We start from the raw sequence: 19,203 nt of genomic DNA, 5'->3' as shown, positions 1-19,203 counted from the left end.
TTAATTGCTAACTATCCTAGGAGTAGATGATGAAATAGAAGAATTAGAGGGAGGTGCTACAACTAGAGACTTAGAGGACTCGATAGGGGAAGACTCTGACTCAGACGATTCTTCAAACATTGGCCCTTGTCTTGTAGTTATTGAGATCTTCTTTCCGTTTGCAGTAGTCACTTTCACTGTCTTGCGCCATCCTCACACTAAATCCTCTACTGGAGTGATGAGCTTGGAAGGATCAAAGTTCTCGCTTTGTAGGACTGTTTGAATGAGTGAAGAGTTATCCTCTATATATCTTGGCTCATTCTTTTCTTGCCCAAAGAGAAGTCCCATGACATTAAAGTCAAAGCATGGGGGTGCTTTTTCTTTATAGATAGGAGTTGGGATCTCATCTAGAAAGCAACAATCCAGAAATATTTCGAACCCAGGTTGTCTTATGCCGTTTACAACAAAGGGTTCTGGAAATTCGTAACATGGATAATCTTCTCCCTCTCTTATGAATTGTCCGTTTAAAGTAAGAGGGTATTGATCCATTAGGATTGCTTTCTTTTGTGCGCGAGCATTTCAACGTGCTTTTTATTTTTCCTGGGCTCACTTTAGATTTTCGAGAGTCGGTTCGAAACCAAGTCCGAAAGTATCTAATTTAGGGAGGCTAGGTAGTCCCATCTATTTTGCTATCCCTTTCTTCTTTCCTAGAGTCATTCCAGGGAAGTGTCCTTGTTTTCTCAGGATAGCATTGGTTATCATGTTGGAGTGGAGGTCGTAACGAAGAGGGGTCCTTTCATCTTCCTCGATTAAGGAGACCTCTTCATTAAAGCCCCACAGATCTTCGTCATTCTCATCGTGCTCCACATTGATTAGTGGGTTTTCTACTGTCTTGATCCTCATGGGTGAAGCATCAATTGTAATTGGTACTCCTCCAACTATGGCTTTCACTTGTTGGTGAAGAGATGAAGGGATGGCCTTGAGGTCATGAAGCCAAGGGCGTCCCAATAGTAAGTTGAACGAGGCCTTAATATCTACCACTTGGAATGTGGTGGCATTTTCAATTACTCCCGTCGTTATGTTCATAGTAATTGTGCCTAATGCTTGGCGACGTGAGTTATCGTAGGCTCTTATTCCTTGTGTTGACGGAGATAAATCTTCATCTCTTATCCCCAACATCCTCGCAGTTCTAAGTGGGCAAATGATGAGCGTCGTTTTTGGCGCTCAAAAGAATAAGATTTAGGTTCATTTTCTTTATTTTCTTTCATCATTTTCATATAATTCTTTTAGTTTTATTCGATTTTCCATTTTTTATAATTCACTTTAGTTCTCGATTGATTTTTACGAGTTTTTCATATTTTTAGTTGATAATTCATAATTTTAGTTTTACCTCGCTCTTATTCCTCTCTTTGTTTTATTTGTGTTTTGTAGGTGAAAAATCAAGTCAATTTGCTCATTTTAGGACTGCCATGTTCGCGGACATCATCTCGAGTGAACTGATGTTGGGGATGCTCGGAAGCGCAGAGTTTGATCAAGCAAGCGAAGGAGCCAAAGCCCATGCATCACACAGGGGTGCGTGCGCGCGGCACAGGGGTGCGTGCGCGCAGACCCAACTGTGCGCGCGCGCGGCTGGGCTGTGCGTGCGCACGGCCTGTGCGGCCCTCTTCACTCGATTTTTCTTATTTATAGCTTTTGACTTTCTTTTTGGGGACGACTTAACTTGGTACTAGAGAGAGAATTTTTCCAGAAATAGTAGAGAGAAAAAGTAGAGAGAGAAGCTTAAGATTCACTTGTTAGTACTTGAATTTGATCTTAGATTTCAATTTAATCTTGAAATTCCTTCTTCAATTCAATGAATATTTGTAAGATTTCTTTCCCTTGATTTACTTTTAATGCAATTCCTTCTAGTTTGTTTTGGATTTTGATTGAGATTATATTCCTTGCTTTAGAAATTGTTGATTGATTGATTTTCTTTTGATTTAGCTTTAAATGAATATGAATTTGATTGAATTTGTTTTGTTTCTTAATTCCACCATGTTTAGTGAGTAGATTAGTTGCTAGGGAGAAGGGGAAGCATGCTTGATTGATGATTTTTGCTAGTTGATGATGCTAAATTGATTTGAATGGTGCAATTAAATTGGTTGACATAATTGTGCATGTGATTGATTGGACTAGGAGTGATCAACCTATAAGATTAATTTAGATTGCATTGCAAATTTCAGTGACATGAACCCTTGATTTGAGAATTGCTTTAATTGATTAAATTTGATTGTGATTTTCCTAGCTAGCCATTCATAGTGATCCCTAGCTTGGCTTATAGGAGATAGCCCTTGAATTCCTTTGATTGCAACTATTGTTTGTCCTTTGCAATATTTGAATTGATTGAGTGATTTTTCAATTAGCATAATCATTGAGCTTGCATGTGGAACCTATATCCCTAGTGTTTAGTATATTGAATTTCTCAATTTATCTAGTTTTCTCGATACCTTAGTTACCAACCGCATCTTCCGCAAAATTCGAAGTAGCTTAACCTAGAACCAATATTATCAGAATCGGGATTCTACTTTGAATCAGAAGAGGGGGGTAGAATCGGATCATAGAATCGAATCGTAGAATCGACCGATTCTACAAATTTTGCAAAAATCTGAAATTATACCCATCTGTTTCACATTTTTACTCAATTTTTAAGTAAATCATGATATTAAATTCATTTTTTTAAACATTTAACCCATAAAATGACGATATTGTCAAATTTAACTATCTGAAGCAAAATTCATTAATGATAAAGATGTTCAGAATAGTGCAAAAGTACTAATTAGTTGTGATTACACATTTACACTTCATTGTTACAAATAAAATTGAAATTAATTAATAGTCATCAAAGCCAAAACTACCACCATCTACATCATCACTTCCTGTAGTAGTTCCTCCAATATCGGTATCGTCGACTACTCCAAAATCATCCAAATCAATTTCATTAGAGCCAATAATAGTTGCAGCTTCAGCATGATCATCATCATCGCTCAATGTTTGAACTTCAACTACATTGTCTATGAAAAAAAGGGAAAGATAAAAACGAGAAGTTTAATATATTAGGAGACTAGGAGTTTTAGAAATTAGAATGAAAGGAAATATTAGAAAGATACATACCTTGTAATTCTCTATGCAATCTTTCATTCTCATCTCGTGTTGCTTGTCTAGTAAATCTTCTAGCTGCTCTATCAAGTTCATTTAACCATTCTCCACCCGTCGGAAGAACAGGTTCCTCTGTTTCAGCAATCCATTCATCATCAGACTGCAATTCATCCAGAATTATAGGCTGTTGTATTATTGACTTGCTTGCTCGTTTCTCTTGTCTACGCTTTAACTTTAGATTATACATCACAAAGACAAGATCATTTAATCTTTGTTTATGCAAGCAATTTCTCTTTTTTGTATGTACCTGTTATTATCAAATATCAATTAAAAAATCAGAACATAAACCCCATTTATATTATTCATGAATGTATAACAAGAATTAGATAGAGAAGCTTTTTACCATCTCAAACGCACTCCAATTACGCTCACAACCAGAAGAGCTGCAAGTTAAACTCAAAATTCTTACTACAAACGTTTTCAACCCTGGACATTCATCTCCATACGACTCCCACCAATCAGCTGAATAGGGATTGTCAATCTGCTTTTTTTAAAGGCAGAGTAATATTTGATAATATCATCAGAATAAGTAAGTTAGGAAAATTTTCGATTTTATGTATTATAATATGAAATGATTGACAAATGACAACCTGGACTTTTTTTTGTTCCAGTCATAATAGCAGTAGATAGCCCAAAAAGACCTCTTGCATTTTTGAAAGCATCCATTTGCAAATCGATCATCATTCTTTCATCGGGGTCGGGAACCATTCTTTGTAGACAACTATATAGTCCTATTTTAATTTCTGCATTAGCTTGAAAATTAGGACTATATTGAAATTGAGGGTTTAAAAAATAAGCAGCAGCTTATAAGGGTTTGTGCATTTGATCCACCCAACGCTCATCAACAATATCCAAGATAGGATGGTAGCTAAATGAAAAGGAAAAAAAAACAAATGTGTAAGTGGTATAAGAAGTAAATAAGTTGCAAATATAATTTGCAAATGTAAGTAAACTGAATTACTAAATAAGATAGGCTTACTTTCTTTCCACATTTTTAAAATTTTCCTTGATTTGATTTTTTTTTCTTGTGTCATTGCTTCATAAATGAATCCCATCGCCGGGTTTTCATCGGAATCCACCATACGTAAAACTTTCACAAGTGGTAGGGCGCCCTTCAAACATGTTACAACGCTTTGCCAAAACCCTCGAGTATCCAAAATAATTCTTTGTATATTTTTCCCTTCGACTGATTTAGCAAACTTACTCGATCTCCACTTATCAGATGCAAACATAGCCAACAATGGTCCTTTATGTTCATTTAAACACCTCAAAGTCAGTTATGAAGTTGCAAATCTAGTGACACTAGGCCTCTTTGCCTTTTGTAAACTCTTTCATCCATGTGAGGACTAAGGTTCTAGAGTATATGAAAGTCGTTACCTTCCTAGCCCTTGCAATAGTCAAACTATGAACCTTGATTTTTTTATCTAAATCCTCCAACATTAAGTCAATACAATGGGCAGCACATGGTGACCAAAATAACTGACTTCTTTTTTCCATCAATTTTTCACCAGCAGCTTTATAGTTCGCAGCATTGTCGGTGACAACTTGCACCACATTCTCTTCACCAACTTGTTCTACAACAGCATCTAACATCTCAAGGACCTTTTCTGCTGTCTTAGAGATGTCTGATGTATCAACAGAGGAAAGAAAAACAAAACCTTTAGGGCTATTAACCAAAAAGTTACAAATAGATCCTCTTTTTCTATCACTCCACTCATCTGACATTATTGTGCAACCTGGTTTTTTCCATTGTTCCTTAAACTCCTCAAGCATTTTCATCACATTCGTCACTTCTTTGTTTAAAAATTTAACTCTAATTTCATGGAAGCTTGGAGGTTTAAGTCCAATCCCATACTTAGCAATTTTTTCAACCATGATTGGGAATTCAGGATTATTTACAGCATTAAAGGGAATGGCACTAGTGTAGAAAAAACGAGCTATTTGTTAGCAAACCGCTTCTCTTTCTTCCTTCTTAAATTTTTGGTTAAGGGTTGTTTACTGTCTTGGTTTTCTATAAACAAAAGAATCCATTTTACCCCATTGATTATGACCTAACTGATATTCACCACACTCTTCTTCCTCACCAATATCATTCAATTTTTTCTTTTTCTATTGGACTGCTCTTCATTAGATTGTAGTATTGCCTTAAATTTTTGGTTTACATCATCAGGGACTTGCAAACAAGCCTCCACATTACAACCAGTTCCAACAAGGTGATGTTTATGTCTAAAAATACCACCAAAATGCACTACAGAACAATATTTGCACCGTACCTTTTTTGTATCATTATCAACCCGAGTACCATGCTCCCATCAAGGGTCTGATCTATTTCCAGCAGCATTTTTCCTCTTCTTTTCCGAGGTTGAGCCAGAGCTTGACATGTCTATAAATGAAGAGAATATCATATCAAAATTAGGCGTCTGAAAATTACCAAATCATGAAATTCAATCAAATAAAAAAAAGAAGATTGCATCTGAAAATTTCGAGTAAAAATAATCAACCATTAGCCTAATAAAATTAAAATTGCTTGTCTTAAATTCTTAATTTTAACAGTTAGGACTAACCGGCTAAGTTAAAAAAAATTCAATTATCAACCGAATAATCGTAAACAAACTATAGAAGTATTGATAATGATGCTATGGCAAAGATACAAATTAAAATTTAAAATTTTTTGTCTTAAATTCTTAATTTTACAAGACAGAAACTGAACGAAAAAAAAAACAAAAAAAAAAAAAATTGAAAACGTACCTAATAATCAAGGAGACAACAATTTAACGAGCTTGTGAGCAAATTGAGCTGAAGGGGAGTAAGAAACGCATGAAGATAATAGAGGAAAAAGTAGCACAGTACAGCAAAAGGGGAGTGAGGAAAGGAGGAAGAAGAGTAAAGGTGGAGAGAGAAATATTAAATGGTCTAGATTATTCTCTAGAAGTTTTTTTATTAAAAAAAAAAACAAAAACAAAAAGAACCGTCTATATTATTAGTCACCATTTCATATGGGCTATGGCCCAATACATTGCCATATTCATTAAATAGTCCATTTCAAGGTTTAAGTAAGAATCGGTGGAATCATATATAAATCGCGATTCTACCGTTTCTATGCGATTCCACCGATTCTATGGCCGATTTTTTGTGAGAGCGATTTTATCAGCGATTTAAATCGTTTTGTAAATTTGAATTGTAGAATCGTACGATTCTACGATTCAAATCGTGATTTTAATAACATTGTCTAGAACCCTAGTTTCGGATTTCCGAAAACCCTAACCCTAATTTTGAATTATTTCAAAAAATCCTAGCCCTAAAATATGATTTTTGTGCTTGATTTTGATTTAATTCAAATTGTTTTATGCTTAATAATTTGATTCGGATTGATTTATGCATAAAAATATTTTGTGTGTGATCGCTGATTTAATTTTAAGAGTTAAAATTAAATTGGGATTAATTTTATGATGAACCCTAATTTTAAAATTGAACGATGATTTAATTTTAATTTTTGGACTGATTTGATTTAATTTTGATAAAATTTATGTTAATTAAATTGAAAATTAAAAAAAAAAAGAAAAAAAAAATTATTTTAGGTTGCCAACCGCGGCTGGGTGGTGCAGCCACGGCGGCTGCTGACCAGGTGGCGGTCTAAGAGGGAGGACGGCGGTCTATGGTGGCTGGGGCAGCAACTGTGCAAACGTTGCACTCTGCTGCCGTGGCTGCTACTGCTACGGGTGCTGCTGCCTTACGGGAGTGGCTGCTGCAAAGCAGCCTGCCACCGTGGCTAGCTCCGGCGAGCCAACCATGGTGGGCAGCAGCCGTACAGTACGACTTTTTGAAAAAAAAATTTGAAAAATATTTCAATATAATTAAAAAATTATTTTGGGATAAAATCGGTTTTAATTTGGATAAAATCTTTTGTTTTGGGATAAAATCAAATCTTGCAAAAGTTGTTATATTTGATATTATCCATATTTAAAGTTGTTAAATTGGTACTTATCCATAATTAAATTGGTTAATTTTGGATAAGATTGATTAGGATATTCTGAGCGTATTCCAAAAGGATAATAATTGATTTAAATAATGCATTTATCCCATAATTAGATTAGGATAATTGATTTTAAAATTATTTGATTGGCTAATAATTAGGATAGAATCTCCTAAATTTGTAAGTATAATCATGGAAGATTGAATATGATTTATCTTCTAGATTAAAATAAGATTTGATTCTATCTCACGCCTAAGTTAAAATATATGATATTTTATGACTGGTCATGAATAATATGCGATATTATCTAATTATGATTAAAATATAAGATATTTTAGGAAATCCGTTGCCTTAATTATGAACATTTGATGTTGTAGTTTAGAAAAGCATGTTGAGTGATTTATTATATGACACTTTTATAATATATGATATTATGTTGCTATATATAGACTAGTAAGGCCCATAGATTCTAAATACGATCTGCGCATCGTGATGTATTTATGTAATCTAAATACGGTATGCGTACCATTAAGTATTTTTGTAACTTTTATTTAAAGTAAATAGATTAGTTATTTAAATAATGTTAGTCCAAAGAAGCCCATGAAGTGAAGGCCCAAAGGAGCAAGGTGGATGGAGATCCATGATGATTCAAGTGGGAGCTTTTCATTTCTAGTTTTCTTAGGACTAAGGGGCCATGCTATGTCATGTTTTATTGCATTAGTAGATTATGCATGTTAGATTTTATTTATGTTGATTGATGATGCGCTAGAGTTCACTATATAATCACAACATAAATGAATCTAGGTCCCAGTAATATTGAGATTGCTTTTCCAATTAAAAACCCGACAAACCCTTGATATTTATTATAGGTCATGTCAAAGCTGGGTGTCATTTTATATCTTTGGAGACTTGGGGTAAATTAAGTTTTACAATTTTAATTGGTTATGCTTAACAAGGTTACCTAAAGAGTTTAGAACCTTGAAGCAAAGGGAAATAATTAAACATGTGATGGTTAATTATTCAACCAAGAGTTACAAGAGTTGTAATCATTAAAGAGTTTACTCACCATGAAAATGTAATGGTTGATGGTAGGGCCAAAGTTCGGTCAATTATTGCACAAATAAAGGGTCTTGGAATCACTTAAAATTCAATTGGGATCATTTAATTATTGAATAAAGTGTTTTAAAGTTATCTATATTATTCGTTTAAGGTACTTTAAATTTTAAATTAAACATAATTATTAAACTTTGCCTTATTTTGACATATATGGGTAGCCGTAATCACAATGATAACAATATTTACAATCTTCGACCATTCCTTGAGAAGGATAGGTTGACAGGAGAAAATTTTTCCACTTGGGAAAGAATGCTAAGGCTCGTTCTAAAATCTGAAGGTAGAGAGGATGTCATTGACACCCCATTTCCAAGACCTCTGCCAGAAAATGCAACTACGGCAGAAGTCAAGAAGCACAAGGAAGCTCATGACAGAGCTGTGCCTATCACTTGCTTGATGATTGCTACCATGGAACCTAGTCTTCAAAAACGTTTTGAGGATCAGGATGCGTACACAATCATGCAAGAAATCAAAGCCTTGTTTAAGAAAAAAGCAAGAGTTGAAAGGTACGAGCTTCATCGTGAGATTCTGGATTGTAGGATGGAGAAGGGTGCCACATTTCATGATCACGTTTTCAAAATGATTGGCCTTATTAAAAATATGGAGAAATTGGAGCACCCATACAGTGATGAGATGGAAACAGACATCATTCTCCACTCACTTCCAGAAAGTTTCAACTAGTTTATCATGAACTTTAACATGACTGCGACTGCAAAGACTATGAATCAATTGTACGTAATGCTGGTTAGTGCTGAAAAGCAAATCCCTAAGGAACCTAAGAAGGAAGTTCTTATGATTCAAAAGGGAAAGGGGTTCAAGAAAAAGGGGAAAAAGGCTAGTGCCAAGAGCAAAGTCAAGCAAGTTGCCAAGGCTCCTGAGAAGCCTAAGGTGAATCCAAAACCCAAGGCTGCAAGTGAAAGTGAATGTTTTTACTGCAAGAAGAAGGGGCATTGGAAACGTAATTACTAGAAATACCTTGACTTCCTCAAGAAGAATGGAGCATCAACCTCAGGTATTATGTTATAAACATTTTAACTTTCACTTAGGTATGTGATACCAAGTTGCAGTGTTACCAAGAACACTCAGTAACTCTTGTAACTCTTGGTTGAATAATTAACCATCACATGTTTAATTATTTCCGAATATCAGTAAATCATTAAAGCTAATCTAGGATCGAACAATGGAAAACAAAGTTTGATTCCTTCCTTTAACAAAGTTTGATTCCTTCCTTTAACATACCTTTAAGGTTCACTTCCTTGCTAGCCTCACTTCTTTGCAGTTCCTGTCCAACTTTGTTTTCCATGGTTCGATCCTAGATTAGCTTTAATGATTTACGAATATCATTTTGAGGAAATATATTACAACAACAAATTGCGAATATACTAAACAGGAAACTTAACCAAAGCAGTAGAAAAGATGTCATAAGAGTTATGATTTGGAAATGTTCCAAAAGTTATCTTTTCTAAACAGGATTAAGGGTTATGAATTTAATGTAAAATGTTTACAAAGATGACATAATTCACCCTAAATCAGACAAATAGTTCTTCATGGGTTTTCTCATGGAAACTAAGAGGTATTATTCCTACAATCGCGTAGAAACAAAGTGTTTGTTGCTCGCGATAGTGTCTTTATAGAAAGAAATCTCTTCCTACAAGCTAAGTGGGATAAAGTTAGATCTCGATGAGATTCGAGACGAGCAACAAATGGATGTGGATAACACTACATCAGAGATGAAGGCATATGAAATCATCTAATTTGATAAACCATGTGTCGAAGAAAGCTAATTCCACTAGTGAGGCTTCTATCGTCCCACTTGAATGAAAGGCTTCCCACTTGAATGAAAGGTTTCAAAGAGTTGAAGAGAATAATTTGATTGTTGCTCATACCTATTGTAGGTTACTTAGGATCAAAACAAACAGTTTGTCGAAATTCTGAGAAAAGGTGGATTCTAAAATTTTTCCTATTGGAATGGTTAGAATCCATGCCCTACAAGCAAGCTTTGGATAAGTGCCAACTCAGTAAGTGGCTTAAGGCCAAGAAAATCCAATATGGACTCCATGTTTGTAAAGATGTGTTAGTCAATGATAGTCTTACAAATAGGGTCAAACCTATTAGTTGGGTAAGCCTATTCGGATTCTTTTAGTGATTGCTAATTTCGATTACGAAGTTGAGCAATGGAGATTAAAAAATCACCTTCATGAAATTTTCTTGATGGATGACATGTATATGATACAACCTAAGAATTTTGAAATCCAGAAATCCTAGAAAGTTTTGCAAACTTCAGAAATTCATTTAATGGATTGAAGTAAGCATCAGGGAGTTAGAACCTTCGTTTCGATTAAGCAATCAAACAGTTCGATTTCCTAAAAGAATGAAAAGGATTCTTGTAGAGACAAGATGTTTAGTGGAAGAAATTTATATTCTTGGTCATGTATGTAGATGTCATACTATTCATATGAAATAACATATCAATGCTTGAGTAAGTCAAGCAGTGGTTAGAGAGTTGTTTCAATATGAAAGACTTAGAGCTGCTGAGTACATATTGGGAATCATGATCCTTGAAGTGAATCTTGAAGAATGATTGGAATGAATCAAGAGACTTATGTTGATAAGGTTCTTGACAAGTTCATGAAGCAAGACTCTAAGAGAGGATATCTTCCCATGTTTCATGGTATTACACTCAGTAAAACTCGGTGCCTTCAAAAGCTAGTAGAGTTGAGTTGTATGGATAATGTGCCTTATGCTTTTGCAAAAGGGTCCATTATATGTACCATGATATGTACAAAGCAAGATGTTACATATGACTTGTGCATGTGTAGCAAGTTTTCAAGTAAATTCAGAATAACCATACTGAAAGTTGCAAAGAGCAAATCCTTGAGTACTTGAGAAGAACTAAAGGAAATTTTCTAGCTAATGGTGTTAAAGGTGAATAACTTGTCAAAAGATTATACGGATGCAAGTTTTCAAAACAGGCAGGATGACTTTAGATGTTGATCTAAATACATTTTGTGTTTGTATAGAGAAGTACAGTAAGCTTGAAGAGTTCAAAGCAGAGTACTGTCGCATACTCAATGTCAGAATATGTGTATTTAGCTACAGTAAGAGTAGTTAAGGAGGAATTTTGGATCAAATTGTCCTGTGACTAAAAGGACACTTTTGCTAAAACAAAGGAGCCAGGGTCACGTCACAAATCCAAACAAATAGATATGAGATATCACCTTATTTATGAGATTAATGACAAGCAGGATGTCATGTTCTGCAAAGTTTTATTATGAGTGAGAAATCACAAAACCCCTTCCATAGACTAAGATATGAGAGTAATATTAAAGACTGGGATTGAAGCAAGTTATGTAATTCAAGTTGTATATATTTTGAGAAAGCATGTTACATAAGGAATGCATCAATTTGCAAAATTATGTTTAAACAGAAATTATCATTTCTCTTATTTAATTATGGTTTTGGAAATTAAATAAAATGTCCAAAATAATTATGAATTGATGGGCTCATCAGGTTCATGACCTAGTGAATAAAACCCCATAGGTGAACAAAATTCATATATTATTTAAGTTCCTAGTTTGAAATCATTAAAGTGGACATAAATGATTTTAATAAATGGACTAGCATGTAAGATTGAATGGATAGTGCAGTTTCATGGGCTATAGGGGCATAGTGATGCTCGGTCAATCACTTGGATATGCATGAATGATGCATGATCGAACTATTGACCTACTTTGAAGTTCAAGTATAGCGCTTCCGGATATATTAGTGGATTCGTTTGACATGAGTGAACCATTGATTTCATTCAATGATTTATTTAACTGTGGTACACTCAAACATCTGCCCGTAACTAGAGATTATAAAGTGTGTTTCCCGGTTACTTTATGAGTTGAGTGGGAGCTTTGGTTGCCACAAGATTAGATTGAGTCTACCTATTAAATTAGGAAATGTGTCATGGCCGCTTGAAGAGGGAGAATTCAGAAAATACGTGGTCGCGTTCAAATGCATTACTCAGTAATCATTTGGTTTTGTAATTCTAACTTAAATTTCAAGAAATGATTTGTAGATTAATATGATCTCGACATGTGATGCAATCATATTATCAAATCGACACATATTGACTTAAGGAATATGAATATTGCACACTTGTGTCAGACAAGTGGGAGATTGAAGGATTTATGTCTTCGTCGTGTGCAATTACTAGATATATAAATGGATAAAATTATGGAGATAATTAAGTTCGGACATTTAGGTCGTCGTTTTACCATAGCTAGAGGTACTAATGATCTTTGGGCTAGTAAAATAGCCAAAAGCCCAATTGAACGGATCCTATAAGGTCACACAAAGGGTCTAGATCGGGCATGAGAGGACGAGGCCCATGATGGGCCTCATCCTCTAGTATGGCCGGCCACATGGAGTGGATTGAAGGGTTTTGGGCTTCCTAATGATTATAAATAGAGTAGGTGCCTAAGGTTTGATTTATGCAATTAACTGATCAGTGAGATCAAACCTTAATTAGGAAATACGAGACCAACCCCTCTCATACTCTTCTCTATCTCACGGCTCTCTCCTCCCTCGGCTCCATTGTGGTGGATCGTGGTGGTGGTGGATTGTGGTGGTCGGCTTAGTCTATTAAAGGTGGTGATCGCTGTTTTCCTCAATCACTCGACCAATCTAGTATTGGTTGACGGCTCGTTCGAAGCTTGTGGACTAAGTAGAGGAGCAACGCTTGGGGCTCTATTCTCTCCCTGATTTGTCAATCAAATTGCTACGTGGAATTCACGCTTCAAAGATATGATTATGTGTCTTGTGTGTTATGCATGTGATCTTGGGATTAGGTACTTGATTGAATATGATTCACGTTTTTCTGCGGCGTAGTACCTATAAACTCCTACAGCCATATCACATCAAGTTGAGTCTAACGCTCGTGTCAATCACCTTGAGTCATGCCAAGTCATATGTGGTCTTGCACATTAAGTTGAGTAACACTGAGCCTTAGTTCAACCCTAAGATAATTACAAATATGAGTAAAGTCCTATAGTCCAAGAATATAGATGCAGGTACAATCACAGGCAATTGGATTGAGCACAAATGAATGAGCAAAAAGCTCGGACTTGGATTAAAGCACCATGCAGCAGGATGCACCCGACGTAGGACGATACACCTTGGCGCATCACAATACTCTTTGACGCGGCGCGACAGACCTGTGACTGCGCGACGACTTTGATTTTTTCGCGCCTACCTTCGATGGTGTCACGACTTTGATTTTGAATATTTTTGAAGAACATTTGAGCAATTAATAGATATTTGATTAGTAGTCGGCTCGATTACGATCTTGATTGATGATCGGCCTGATGACGATCAAATTATCAATTGCATATTAATTAAGCGAATTTGAAAACTGATTTGGGTAGTGATTGATTATAATCACAAAGGATCCCTAGGATGGAGATTTCTACAGAGATTGACTTGAAGATCGAAGAATCTTAAGATAAAGTTCTTCCCAAAGCTAGAAAGGTCGATTACTCCTAAAAGTAAGGACAAGAAGATTTGAAGATTCAAGAGGAAGAAGCTTTCAACAGAAGGCTCTAATAGAGTCTCTCGCTTAGATTTGAGAAGGGCAGTTCGAGATGAAACGACCTTCGATAGCTTTCACTATGATTGGGGAGGTTATTATTTGATTTGAGAAAAGAACGATTCGAGATGAAGCGATTTTTGATAGCTTTCGCTAGGATGGTGGAAATCAACACTAGATTTGAGAAGATGGCACGAGATGCGCGATCTTCGACGACGTTCGCTAAGATTGTGGAGGTTGTCACCTAGTGACCTAGATTTGAGAAGATGGCACGAGATGGGTTGTCTTCGACCACGTTCGCTAAGATTGTGGAGGTTGTCACCCAGATTTGAGAAGATGGCATGAGATGGGCGGTCTTCGACGATGTTCGCTATGATTATGGAGGTTGTCACCTATATTTGAGAAGATGGCACGAGATGGGCGGTCTTCGACGAGGTTCGCTAAGATTGTGGATGTTGTGACCCAGATTTGAGAAGATGGCACAAGATGGGCGGTCTTCGACGACATTCGCTACGATTGGGAAGGTTGTCACCATGATTCGAGAAAATAGCTCGAGATGTAGCAGCAATGATAGAAGGTGCTCCCTAGGATGTGGAGAGTTGTCATAAACAATATAAGATGGCTACAAGAGGAGTTATCTTCGATGGTGTTCCCTAAGATGTGGAAGACTAAAACAGCAAGAATTGAAGGCAGCTACAAGCGGAGCAGTCTTCAGGCGATATCCCCTAGCTTGAGGAAGATCGTCAAACAATAAAATTGGTTACTTCAGAGACGTGTGGTCGATGGTGCATGATACGCGTTTCTTAACTGTTTTATCTGTTTAACTAACGCTTGTTTGCTGGTACAGGTTTTACAAGAATGATTTAGGATTGCAGAACGTTCTAAATCATTCTTTGTCCCTATTGCTACTTTGACTTTCGTTTTCGAAACATGCATTTCTCCAGACTTAGTCAAAGTGGGGGTTTTTTATACACCCAAATGTGTCTCCCTAAAACCAAACCAAGTGATGAATACCTTTCACGTCATTTGATTATCCAACAAAGCGAAAGTGTGAAAAGTCTAGCGATGTGGTTGTTTTTATTAAAATATCTCTCTTTCTGTTTTTGAAAATGTTTCTTTTTACACTCTATTTATGAAAATAGCCAGTATAATTTAGTTTGGTCCAAGATGTAGGGTCCAATAATAGTGTAGTTGGATTGGTCTCGAAAAGAGTTTTCCAACGATATATTATAAGCCCAATTCCGATGAATAATGAGAAAGTTATGGATTAAATTAAATTTGAGATGAATTTTATATGCGGCCCAATGATCTAGAGGAGGGCCTATTAGTTATTATTCCTAAAGTTATTAGGATTAATTTTAATCTTCTATAATATCTAAAAGGTTCTTTTTTAATTCTAATGATATTAGGATTAATAATTATATTATAAAGAGTTTTATTTGGAATAAAATAAGTGTTTTATGATAAACTTGATTTTAATCTGATAAACACGGAATTTGCTGCTTAATCATATTAAGAAGAGGATTCCGCGTACAAGCGCATTTTATCTTTGTGGAGAGTCAAACTTGGTCAGCCTGCGGGCTGACTCTATCGGGCTGAGGAGCCCCTTCGGCTATCCTTCCAGCAGTGAGTGCGCACCCCGAGGGACAGTCTGGGAGCCTAGTGATAGCTCAGCAGGAGCTATCCTATATAACTAGCCCCCCCAAGAAGCGGTATGAGGTCACTCAAGTTAGCTCTTGCTTGCGTGGAGAATCCCTTTTTTAATAGTTCCAGCTGGGGGAAATAGCTCAGCAGGAGCAATCCCCTACAACTAACCCCTCAAGAGGTGGTATGAGGTTACTCATGCCAGCTATTCTGAGCGTATGGTCTTATCGGCCGTTGCTCAATGGGTCGTCTGGCTAAACTACCTCGTATGCCACTAGCCCCCAAAGTCTCTAGATTGATGACGCAATTCTGAGGCTTAAGTGGTGATGCTGCAGGTCGGTGGAGATGTGTTGCGTTGGGACGTTTCATTTATTTCTGCTGATGTTAGAGAAAGAATTTTTTATTAGACTTGAATTATTCTATCTGGAATTTGAGAAATGATGAGCTTATAGGGAGAAATTTCAATTATTCCTACTGAAGTCTGAGAAATGATGAGCTTGCAGGGAGGAATTTCGATTACTCCCACTGAAATCGGAGAAATGACGAGCTTACATAGAGAAATTTTGATTACTCCTGCTGAAGTCTGAGAAATGACGAGCTTACAGGAAGGAATTTCAATTACTCTCGCTGAAGTCTGAGAAATGACGAGCTTGCAGGGAGAAATTTCGATTACCCCCGCTGAAGTCTGAGAAATGACGAGCTTACAGGGAGGAATTTCAATTACTCCCGCTGGAGTCTAGAAATGACGACCATATAGGGAGGAATTTCGATTACTCCCGCTGAAGTTTTTTTTTTTTTTTTTTTTTTTTTTTGGCGGGAATGAGGTTTTGCATGAGTGGGACACATGTCGGCCATCTGAGCAGTCAGTTTACTTTTACTAAGGTGACATGGCGGTTCGGCTTTATTGCTCCCTCAACCGCCTATTTCTTTCTACTTAATTCACTGTCCCCCCTTCTCTTTTTACCCTTTTCATTTTTTCATCTTCCCCTTTCTCTTTACAAATTTCTCGCTCTTCATCTTCTTCACAGACGCGCGTCATTCCTCCATTATCATTGTAAGTTCTCATCTCTTTCGTCTTCATTTTTTATTTGTTTGCTTATTTTCTCTTCTTCTTCAGTTTTATTGAATTTTCTTGCTTTATGGTTGCAGTTTGAAACCCTGTTACCCGTTTGGTTTCTTGGGTATCCATTGTTGTTGTGCGTCGTTGCCTCTGCAACCTCTTGTCATAAAGGTACTTACTTTGTACCTTTTCTTGTATGTGTATGCGCAATTTTATTTCTTTTTGTATTTTCTTCCGCAAAATTGCGTCTTTTGATCAATTTTGATTATCTGCATCCAACTGGTTTCCCTCTGTTGTATTTGTATTCTCAATTCTTTCTTCCGATTCTTGCGTTGCTTTTTCCCACTCGCCCTTTTGGGATTAGACTGATCTTTGGTTTTTGGCACCCCATTTTTCTTCGTCTTCTTTAGGGGCTTTTTTATCTTTGTAGATCTTCTTTAAGATGTCTGACGCTTCTAACTGTCAAAACATGAGTGAGCCTCTCATGGTTACTGAGTCTGGCTCTCCTTTAGAGTCATCTCACTCAGGTAAGCTCTCTGCACGCACTTCTTTTGCTTCCCCTGTTTCTCTCCCCTTTCCTTTGTAAACAGTTATGCCTTTTGATTGTCCGCCTGCTGCGGGCAAGACAGGTACTGCTGCGGCTTCTCCTGCTATGCCTGAGCCGGGTAGTAGTCGTCCTGCTAAAAGCAACGCTTTCTGTCCTTTTCGGGCTAGACCACGTTCTGATTTCTTTGACCCTTACTGCGAGCGGGAGCTTATTAAAGACGGGGTACCTGTACCTCACCTCGCTCGTTTAAGGAGACGCGCGCTGCGCCATGAGTTTTTAGCTGACATGGTCAAGGCTAATCCTGATGTTTCTCTTGTTAGTCCCATTCCCCATGTTCAGCCTTTAAACAGTTTTGCTTGGCTTGATGACATGGCTGATGTGAATCGATTTGACCATTATGTAGTGCGGGGTGGTAACGCTGCAACTTTTTCACCATCTCCTCCTCCGGCTACAAATATAAGCGGAGTGGCTAAATCTCCAGGTGAGAGCGCTTTTTACGACTACCAGCCCATCTATGTGGAAGAGCCCATCGAGGAGGGCAAAACTGACTTCTTTTTGGATGAAAGGTGCCATGGCCCTAAGAATTGCGTGCTGGATTCCAACTGGGTGGTATTACGTGGCCCCCAAAGAGGGTCAAGTTTTACCTTTAAACTTGGTCGTTATAGGGACTGGACATTCAAGTTTTTTTTTTTATTGCAGTGCCTTCCTCTTTTGCTGTGCCACGCAATTTCAGGGAGATTCGTACTAACATGGCTGGAAATACCATTTCCCCCACTAAGGCTGCTCGTGAGACATATGTTTTTGACATGCTACAGAGAGCGGGTGATGAGTGTCATTTCTGACACTATTTTATATATATGTTCCTTAGATTTTGGATAAGTTCCTTTAGCATTTTAGTGTTTTTATTTAGGTTTTTGATATTTTGTGGCTTATTTCTCATTTGTGTATTTTGATAGGTTATTGAGTGGTTTTAGAAGGTAAAAAGATCAACCAAATGAAGGAGTCAATGCGGAGCACAATTGGAAGTTCCTGCCGAGGAACTTGAGAAACTGACGGAAATGAAAACAGCTTGCTGGGCACGTTTTGTTCGTCTAGGTTCATTGAATCCACGAATTTGGGAAATCTTGGGGAATAATTCACAAGATCTACAGCTGTTGGAAAAGATAAATATGAATGAAAAGAAGATCTTATCAATTGGTTAAGATATGGAAGAGATATATTTTCACAATTTTATCTAATTACTTTCCTTATCTTTGAAAGATTCCCAATTATCTCTTAGCCTATTTAAAGCCATGACATTATAGAGAAAGAGGAAGCCAGACACTTAAGAAGAGACGAGAGAGAAGGGAGGCTTCACTCCAAAACCCTTCTAGGGTTAGGAGTCGTTGGTCACTCTTCGTGATACATTGCAGCGAAGGAATTCGGAGTTGCCTGAGAGGAACTCAGATCCGAATCTGAGAAACTTGATGGGTTCTTGTTTTGTTTTCTTTTCTTATCTTTGTATTATGAGTCCTTAGCTTGTTATGCTCAGTAACTATTAGTTTGAAGCCATGTATTAAGTATTTGAGACGAGTACTGTTGGTTTTAATGATTAAGGCTTTAGAGTATTCTTGAATTATTGTTTTGTTCATACGAATGATGATTTCTTATAAGTAGGTGTACAACTATTTGTTTGGGTCTGATTTCTTTTGCTAATTAGTACTATTAAGTCCTTAATTGCTTGGGAACATTAATCGAGTAGCAAACAATTGTAGAGGAGGACGTTCCACTCTATTAATTGAAAAGTAATTCTTGATCGAGGCCAAATCACGTAAGTTCCAGAGTGTTGTGGTTGTCTTGTCCTGATGTTTTCCTAGTTCTTAATGCTGTCATTAGGTTAAATTCCTTGCTCGTAGTATAGGGGTTATCTGTTGGTTAGGGTTAGTGAAAGTCGTACGGGATCTAACCATTACTAAGGGAAAATAGAGGAACTTGTTCCATAAGTCAAGCTATTCTAAAGGGTTAAGTAATAAGTCCGTGATTATACATTTCATGGTGAATTTCTATATATAGTTGCTGAGTATCTCAAGTTCCTTATATGTTCTTGTTGTTAGTTGATCTTTATCCTTAAACACCCCCCA

The 19,203-nt window shown here is 36.8% G+C and overlaps 1 pseudogene across 1 annotated transcript; it reads right to left on the bottom strand.

Moving 5' to 3' along the window:
- Positions 1-2,723: 2,723 nt before the first annotated feature.
- LOC145571064 (uncharacterized) lies at positions 2,724-16,557 on the bottom strand (annotated as a pseudogene). Its single transcript, XR_014096561.1, has 7 exons — positions 16,441-16,557; positions 5,241-5,447; positions 4,154-5,115; positions 3,765-4,042; positions 3,518-3,666; positions 3,130-3,421; positions 2,724-3,029 (listed from the first exon to the last, which is right to left on the bottom strand). The product of XR_014096561.1 is annotated as an uncharacterized LOC145571064 (transcript).
- Positions 16,558-19,203: the final 2,646 nt, after the last annotated feature.

The sequence above is a fragment of the Chenopodium album genome, chromosome 12, assembly GCF_948465745.1.
Source record: "Chenopodium album chromosome 12, dcCheAlbu1.1, whole genome shotgun sequence".
Classification (NCBI taxonomy): domain Eukaryota; kingdom Viridiplantae; phylum Streptophyta; class Magnoliopsida; order Caryophyllales; family Amaranthaceae; genus Chenopodium; species Chenopodium album.
The sequence above is the reverse complement of the archived record's forward strand: the minus strand, read 5'-3'. Positions and strand labels throughout refer to the sequence as shown.